Below are 9,240 nucleotides of genomic sequence, written 5' to 3' on the forward strand. Positions count from 1 at the left end.
TAAAAGCATTCACCTATGGAAATGAGATATGATTGTCAATAGACAGATAAACCCCATTTCCAAAGCCGTGTGTAATCACTCCCCCAAATCTTCTAAGCTCTCTTTCAATAAACTTACTGATCCACTTTTCTTTTGAGAGGTCCAACACATTTCATACATCCCTTCTGGGAAAATCAAGTGTTTGTTATAGAGCACATTTTCTTGATATGTGGAATCCATAAATGCCCTGGAATTTGATGCAAACTATGAATATATATGCATGTTTTAAAGGAAAATAGCTATCACCAAATTCTGAATAGATTCATGATTCCTAAAAGATTAATAACTTCTTTTACATGAACTCCAGAAAACATAAGCAGGAAAGGCTCAGAAATAACATATAGTCTGTGATATTTTGGCACCAGTTTATAATACATGCAAAGATGAGGGTAGACATTTACAAAAATATTTATTTCTAGATAACTATTTTTGAACATATCTAGAATTAAAATCTCTATGCTGCATGTGGTAAGATTGATAAAGAAAGTTAAGTGGCAGGCAGTCTCTCTAAGATGAGACACAGTCTGCAATTACTTATTTTGGTGACAGCATAATTTATGAAGCTCAATGCATTGGTTTCATGTAAATCAAGATGCCAACAAAAATCATATGGCTTTATTTTCTTGGTATGCAAAACTTTTCCTCTGTTAAATATTGTATCTCTAATCATGACTAATGGCCCAAATCCACCACAACTGATTTTCCATCTACTTGGATTCTGATCAAGGGGTCTACTTAAAATTTCATTTTTTCAAGATAGGGCCTAGAAATACTCACATAATTTATCACTGCATGTCCATTATTTCATTTCTCATAATAGGAAGTATTAAATAGATTTAAATGTAGATTTCATCCTAATTATCTCATGTTATTTAGATATATTCTATCAATTCTAATCTATTTCAGATTATTGAAACTATTACACATGCCACTTTCTGTTGTCTCATTTTAACTTTTGTGATAAAGAATAATGAAAGTGTCACTTTTGGAAAATCTACTTTCAGTGTATAATAGTTATTTTTTATCTAGAACTTGCTAGATGTTAATAGGCTGACTGTTATTACCTCCCACATTATATTGTTAGGTGGATGAATATATAAACATAAAATTTCGGGGGTGGAATATATCTATTTTTTAAATTAAATTTATTGGGGTAACAATTGTCAATAGCATTATATAAGTTCCAGGTATGGAACTTTATAACACGTCATCTGTATATTGCGTTGTGTGCTCACCACCAAAAGTCTAGTCTCCTTCCATCACCATATGTTTGACCCCCTTTATCCTTTTCTTCCTCCCCTACCACCCTTGTCCTCTGGTAACCACCATACTGTTGCTTGTGTCTATGAACATAAAGGTACATTTATCTTTACGAAGAGGTGTTTTCAAATGTTTTAAATAAGACAAGAAACAATAAGTTTTGGGGAGGATATGGAGAAAAGAGAACCCTCTGCATTGCTGGTGGAAATGTTAATTGGTGCAGACTCTGTGGAAAACAGTATGGAGGTTCCTCAAAAAGTTCAGAACCCCGCAATCCCTTTTCTGAGCATATACTTTTCTGTTTTAGTATTTTGAAACACACACCACACATGTATTTCCTATAATTTTTTTTACAAGAAACTTTAAATTGTTGAGTCACTGTGAGCACACAGTTGATGTTATAATGTGAATTATGTGGTGAATATGAAGTCTTTTAGAAATTTAACGCTCTGCTCTTTTAATTTGCTAATGCTTAATGGAGGCCTTCTAGCATTATAGAGTGGACCCATATTTCATGTAAGATCAGTATATTAAGAACTCATAGAAAAAGTTTAGAAATTCCTGTGTAATTTTGGCACACAGGATATCAATGAAAAAAGATAAAGATGTAATTAGAGCATTTTTGGTATCTTTTTCTTAGTCACAGCATTAGAAATGTTTACATTCACTCTATCCAAGATATATTATACAAAATCAAAGATCCTTCTCTCTAAAAATACAGGAAAAGCTTTGAACAACCCTGAGGCTACTCTTATTTTTGTCTGTTTTTTTTAAACCAAATGAAGCAATTGAGAAACCTACCAGAAAAAGTCATTACTTGCCTTGCTGTCACAAAAATGCCTTCCATTCCATCAAGCATTTATTATCTTGTGCTTCATAGCAGAAAATAATAACTATAAAAAGGTGTTTCTGACCACTGATGTCTTATTTTTGGGTGTAAAAGCTGGACTTATGCATGAAATAGCAGAGAGTATTGAGGTAGTGGCTGCTTTCTGATCAGGAAGAGTATCATCTACAGAATAGAACATGATTCAAAAATTGATAATGAGGTCTGTTCATTCTTGGTGGATCCTCAAGTTCCAGTTAATTCTGTTGCCACACTGTTACAATTACAGTGTTTCAACATCTTTGGGAGCTATATGCTTTCTTTTTAAATGATTTTACTTTTTTGGATTGTAAAAATGTTCTGCAATGAACATGATTCACTTTTATTATCAGAGAAAAAATTACCAAAAAAAGTAATTTATTTAAAAAAATGCTTTTGTATAGAAGACAGTGTAACTTAGTGTTAAAGAATGTGACAGGGTGATTGCGAGTGTTAGTTTGGGGGTCACATTGTCTAGATGTGTAATATAGCTCTGATCCTAACTTGTAAAGTGATATGAAAAATTGTGTAGTCTTTCTGTGCCTCAGTTTCCTCAAGTGAAAACTGGAAATAATAATTCTTGTCTAGATGATTGCTATAAATAATTGAATTACACATGACTAGCAACTTAAGCCCTGGGACATGGTATGTGCTCAATAAATGTAAGTTATTAGATGGAATACATTATATTCATTCTAACACATGTAGTCCGTGTAAGAGTTTAGAAAAACATATATTTACTAGCATTTATTTTTGGTAGGTTGAATTCATTCAGATATTAAAAAGACTGTAAAAGGCTACCTTTTATAATATAAATAATTAAAATGTCTTTGCATTGAAAGTGACCAAGAAGCCTTGATCAAGAATCCATTTTAATGTTTTTATTGAGATGCATTTGACAATTTAAACTGCACAGGTGTACAATTTGATGATTTGATATACATACGAGTATAATTGTGAAAGTGTCATCACAATCAAGATCATTAATACACCTATCACCTCAGGAAGTTACCATTTTCTTTTCTTATTTTTTTTTTATGGTGCGAATACTTAAAATCTACCCTCTTTGCAAATTTCAAGTATACAATAAAGTATTGTTATCTATAGTCACATTGTTGTGCATTAGATCTCCAGAATTTATCCATCCAACATAACTGCAACTTTGTACCCCTTGACCCTCATCTCCCCATTTCCCTCCCCTCAGCCCATGCTAACCACCATTCTACTCTCTGCTTCCATGAGATTGACTATTTTAGATTCCACAAATAAGTGAGATCATGTAGTGTTTGTCTTTCTGCTTCTGACTTCAGTCACTTAGCATAATGTCCAAAAGGCTCATCCATGATGTTATAAATGGCAGAATTTCCTTCTTTTGTAAGGCTGAGTAATATTCCATTGTATGTATATTCTACATTTTCTTTATTCATTCATACGACAGATATTTAGGTTGTTTCCATATCGTGGCTATTGTGAATAATGCCGCAGTGAATATGGGAGTGCTGATATCTCTTGGAGATCCTGATTTCATTTCTTTTGGATAAATACCCAGAAGTAGGATTACTGGATTATATGGTAGTACTATTTTTAATTTTGTGAGAAACCACCATACTGTTTTCCATAGCGGCTGCACCAATTTACAATCCCACCAATAGTGAACAAGGGTTTTTTCTCCACATCCTCATCAATACTTATCTTTTGACTTTCTGATAATAGCCATTTTAACATGTGTGAAGTGAAATATCACTGTGGTTTTGATTTGCGTTTTCCTAATGATTAGTGAAGTTGAGCATCTTTTTCATGTGCCTTCTGGCCATGCATGCGTGCATGTGAGCACATGCACGTTTATTTTAGAAATGTCTATTTAGGTCCTTTGCCATTTTTAAATTGGCTATTTCATTTCTTGCTATTAAGTTGTATAAGTTCTTTATATGTTTTGGATATTAATCCATTATCAGATAAATGGTTTGCAAATATTTTCTTCCACCTGTAGGTTGCCTTTTCACTCTGTTAATTGTTTCTTTTGTTGTGCAGAAGCTTCTTATTGATTGACTGATTGATTGGTTGATTTTTTTTTCTTCAGCTAAGACAGAAGAAGAGATGATTTACTGTATGTACACATGCAGCATTCAGCCACAACTGAAAACAGAGCTAGCTCAGAATATCACCTGGTCCAAGGCAAAGGACCAAAAGGGACTGACTGTTTTGGTATGACCAAGGTGGATCTCTTAAAGGTAATCATGGTGATCAGATGGTGACAGATGTTCTAAATTTATCAACACAAGTTCTAGACAGTAGCATGCACTCCACAATTTCTATCAGCACCCCTGGCCTCCAGCTTTCCATATTTCTGCTCAAGATGATGACTTATCGTGGATCTTTGTCTAATTTTTTTTCTTTTGCACTTTGGCCTGAGCATGTGCTTCTACTTGGCTCTCATGGCACAGAGGTTTCTAAGAAGGTGGTGCTAAGGCTGAGAACTGCAGAGCTTTTTAGTGGGATGCAATCCCATTCATCTCATTTGCTTTTGTTATCTGTTCATTTGGTGTCATATCCAAAAAAATCATTGCCCAGACTAATGTCAAGAAGCTTTTTCCCTATATTTTCTTCTGGTAGTTTTATAGTTTCAGGTCTTACATTTAAACCTTAAATTAATTTTGTACTGATTTAGGGATATGGTATTAAATTAGGGTCCAATTTCATTCTTCTGCATGTGGATATCCAGTTTTCCCAACACCACTTATTGAAAAGACTATCCTTTCCCCATTTTGTGTTCTTGGCGCCCTTGTTAAAAATTAGCTAACTATAGGGACTGGCTGAGTGGCTCAGTTGGTTAAGAGTACAAGCTCTGGGGCTGGCCGAATGGCACGTTGGTTAAGAGCTGGCTTGGGAAGCCAGAGGGCCCCGGTTCAGATCCCACATATGAGGGCCAGTGACACTGCCCTCCACAGCTAAGATGCTGAACAACAGCTCAACCTGGAGCTGGGCTGCCCTGAGTCACCTGCGACAGCATAGGCTGCAGCCCCTGCTGCAGTGAGCTGCCATGGGCTACCGTGTATAGCCAGCAGCCAGCATGAGTGGCCAGCAGCCGCAGTGAGTGGCCATCCAGAAGCTGGCGACTGATCTGCCTCGCCTGGGAAGAGCACAATGATGGTGCCAACTTGGGCCAGTGAAGCAACGTCCTCCACAACTAGATTGAAGAAAAAAAGGACAGCAACTTGCCTGTTTCCCTTCCCCCAATTCCCCAGCACTGTTCCAATTCCCCAATAAAAATCTTTAAAAAAAAAAAAAAGAGTCCAAGCTCTGAGCAACAGGGTCTCTGGTTTGATTCTCACATGGGCCAGTGAGCTGCGCCTGAGCTGAGCTGCCGCTGAGCTGCCAACAGGCAGCAGGATGGCTCACCTGGTGAGAACATGTGCTCCTAACAACAAGGTTGCCAGTTGGACTTCCGCATAGGATGGTGCGCTGTGCCCCACCCCACCCCCCACTAAGATTGAATGCGGCACCTTGAGCTGAGCTGCCACAAACTGCTAACAGGGCGGCTGGATGGTTCTGTGGTTACAGCGTGTGCTCTTAACAACAAGGTTGCTGGTTTGACTTCCACATGGGATGGTGGGCTACATCCCTCCGCAACTAAGATTGAGCACTGCACTTTGAGCTGAGTGGCCACGAGCTGCTGACTGGCGGCCAGATGGCGACTGGACTTGGAACCCAGGTAGCTACGTCCTCCACAACTAAGACTGAAGGACAACAATTTGGCTGTTCCCCTTCCCCAATTCCCCAACACTGCTCCCCTCCCCCAGTTCCCCACTAAAATCTTTTATAAAAATTTAGCTAACTGTAGGTGCATGAATTTATCTCTGGGCTCTCTATAAATCTTTTTTTATTTTGCAGAGCCATTTCAGGGCAATAACTTTTTTGCTAATAGGAGGCTCTTTCTAAAATATCTTGGCACTACCTATATTACTGCAATGATTAAGTTTGTGTCAATTTCAATACACAGATTTACCGTCACTTTTTTTCTACCCACAGATAATTCCTTACTTGAGCTGGGTTCATTGACTTTGGTGAGAGATCTTTTTCTGTTACATTTTTACATCATCTCCAGCAAGCAAATGGTGAGGTTCAATGGCACTTGCAAGTGACAAAGCGTGTCCTAAAGCAGAATTTTTTGGGGGAAAACTGACTTCCCAAAATTTCAAAATTTCTTATTATGAAGCATGCTGTATAGAGTTTTATGTCCATTGAGAACAAACAAAAGTGTTTATGAATGAATTTCTGTCTATACCTACTCTTTGCTTTATATTTTAAAATGCATGATGAAAAATTCTGATCAAGGTGGCAGAGTAGGCAAACGCTCTGCTTGCCTCCTCTTATGAGCACAATCAAAATTACAACTAAACCACAGAAGAACCATCAATGAGATTAGCCGAAAGCCTAGCTGAACAAAAGTCTTAGAAGTAAGGACATACCGAGGAAGGTACCTCGAGACTGGGAGGAGGGGCAGAGATGCAGAATGGGCTGGCCCCACACCCACATGTGGTGGTTAAAAATCAGGAGGAATTCCTCAGCTACAGAGGTTCTCCCAGAGGAGCGAGGGGTCCCAGCTTCACAACAGGTTGCCCAGTCCAGTTCCAGTGATGGGGAGAGAAGTCCCCACAACTTCTGGTTGTGAAAACCAGCAGAGATTGGGTCTGAGTGAGATGAAGGAGGGCTAGAGTCCCAGACATTCCTCTTTAAGGCCCTGCACACAGACTTACTCACTGATGGACTCATTTGTTCTGAGCTCCAGTGCTGGGGAAGCAGCTCAAAACGCTCCAGGGACATACAGGGACGAACTGAATCGTCTGGCTTCAGAGTGAGGGCTGGAGGGGCAGCTTTCTCTTGGACATATGTGCTGATAGGAGCCACTGTTTATTTGTTGAGCCCTCCCCTCTCCTGGCAGAAATACATAGTTGGCAACCATATCTGAGTCTCCATCAAGCTGGCTAACACCATTTGGCCTTCCGTAATGATCCCTGGAGACCCTGCCCCACCCAACTTGCAAGACCATCCAAGTCACTTCCAGTGGCTTTTCCATAAAAATGGCATGTTTAGACTCATGTTGCAGACTTTCTTAAAATCTCTCAACGGTCCACAAAACCCAAACAAGCAGCATCTGACCTCTGCATGCCCCACACCACTTGCTGAGGAACCCTAAGCCCAGCACGATTGGAAGTTGGTATCAGTTCCCAGCTTGGCCTCTTGAGGCACCTCCAAGCTCAGCAGGAGTGGTGGCTATCTGTGTGCTGCTTTCTGGCTCATGCCAGGTGGCCCTGGGCAGGGCACAGGCTGAGGTTGAACTTGGCCTGTGATGAGGCCCTTCCCAAAAGGCCCTGGGGCCTGCACTCCTGGTGGCCAGCTTCAGACCCAGCTGCAGCACCCCTCAGATGCCTCCACAGGTGACACACCCAAAGGGCAGACTGGGCAGGCACCAGAGCCCTGCTAAAGTGAGTCCTCTCCATAGGGTCAGCCCTGGCACAACAGCTCCTCTGTTATAGTCATGGCCAGTCCTCACAACCACTCAGCCTACGGATCAATCCCTCCCACTGATGTGCAAACAGAAACCAAGGCTCAACTACAACAAGAGAGCACACACAACCCACACAAGGGACACACGTGAAGCACCCAGTTTAGGTGATCAGGGAGACTGTGGCACTGGGCCCCACAACACCTGCTACATAAGGCCACTCTACTAAGACCGGGAGACATAGCAGCCCTATTTAATACATAGAAACAAACACAGGGAGGCAAACAAAATGGGGAGACAAAGAAACATACCCCAAATGAAAGAACAAAACAAAGCTCCAGAAAAAGAACTAAACAAAAGGGAGACAAGCAATCTACCAGATGCAGAGTCCAAAACCCTGGTTCTAACGATGCTCAATGACCTTAGGGGAAGAGTAGAGTGAGAACTTTAACAAAGAAATTGGAAACATAAAAACAGAAATGGAATACATAAGAAAGAACCAGTCAGAAATGAAGAATACAATAACTGAAATAAAGAATACATTGGGGGAATTAACAGTAGATTAAATGAAACAGAGGATTGAATCAGTGGTTTGGAAGTTAAGGTAGCAGAAAACACGCAATCAGGACAACTACAACAAAAAAAATGAGGACAGTTTAAGAGGCTTCTGGGATAAAATCAAGCGTAACAACAGTCACATCATAGGGGTACCAGAAGGAGAAGAGAGAGCAAGACATTGAAAACCTATTTGAACAAATAATGATGAAAAACTTCCCTAACTTGGGGAAGGAAATAGACATACAAGCCCAAGAAGCGCAGACAGTTCTAAACAAGATGAACCCAAACAGGCCCACACCAAGACACATCATAATTAAAATGCCAAAAGTTAAAGACAAAGACAGAACCTTAAAAGCAGCAAGAGAAAGGCAACTAGTTACTTACAAGGGATCTTCCAAAAGACTGTCAGCTGATTTTTTTAACAATAACTTTGTAGGCCAGAAGGGATTGACAAGAAATATTCAAAGTGATGAAAATAAAGGGCCTACAACCAAGACTACTCTACCCAGCAAAGCTATCATTTAAAATTGAGGGTGAGATACAGAGCTTCCAGACAAGAAAAAACTAAAGAAGTTCATCACCACCAAATCAGTATTACAAGGAATGTTAAAGGGACTTCTTTAATAATAAGAAAAAAAGACAAAAGTAGAAATAACAAAATGGCAATAATTACAAGTCTATCAACAATTACTTTAAATGTAAATGGATTAAATGCTCCAATAAAAAGATAGGGTGACTGAATGAATAAGAAAACAAGACCCTTACATATGCTGCCTATAAGAGACTCACCTCAGATTGAAAGACACACACAGACTAAAAGTGAAGAAACGGAAAAAGATACTTCATGAAAATGGAAACAAACAAACAAACAAACAAACAAACAAACAAACAAAAGCTGGGATAGCAACACTTATACCAGATAAAATAAACTTAAAACAAAGGCTATAACAGGAGACAAAGAAGGGGCCGGCCGAGTGGCGCTATGGTTAAGAACTCGCTTGGGATGCCAGAG

This window comes from Hipposideros armiger, unplaced genomic scaffold, assembly GCF_001890085.2.
Source record: "Hipposideros armiger isolate ML-2016 unplaced genomic scaffold, ASM189008v1 scaffold_1581, whole genome shotgun sequence".
Taxonomy (NCBI): Eukaryota; Metazoa; Chordata; class Mammalia; order Chiroptera; family Hipposideridae; genus Hipposideros; species Hipposideros armiger.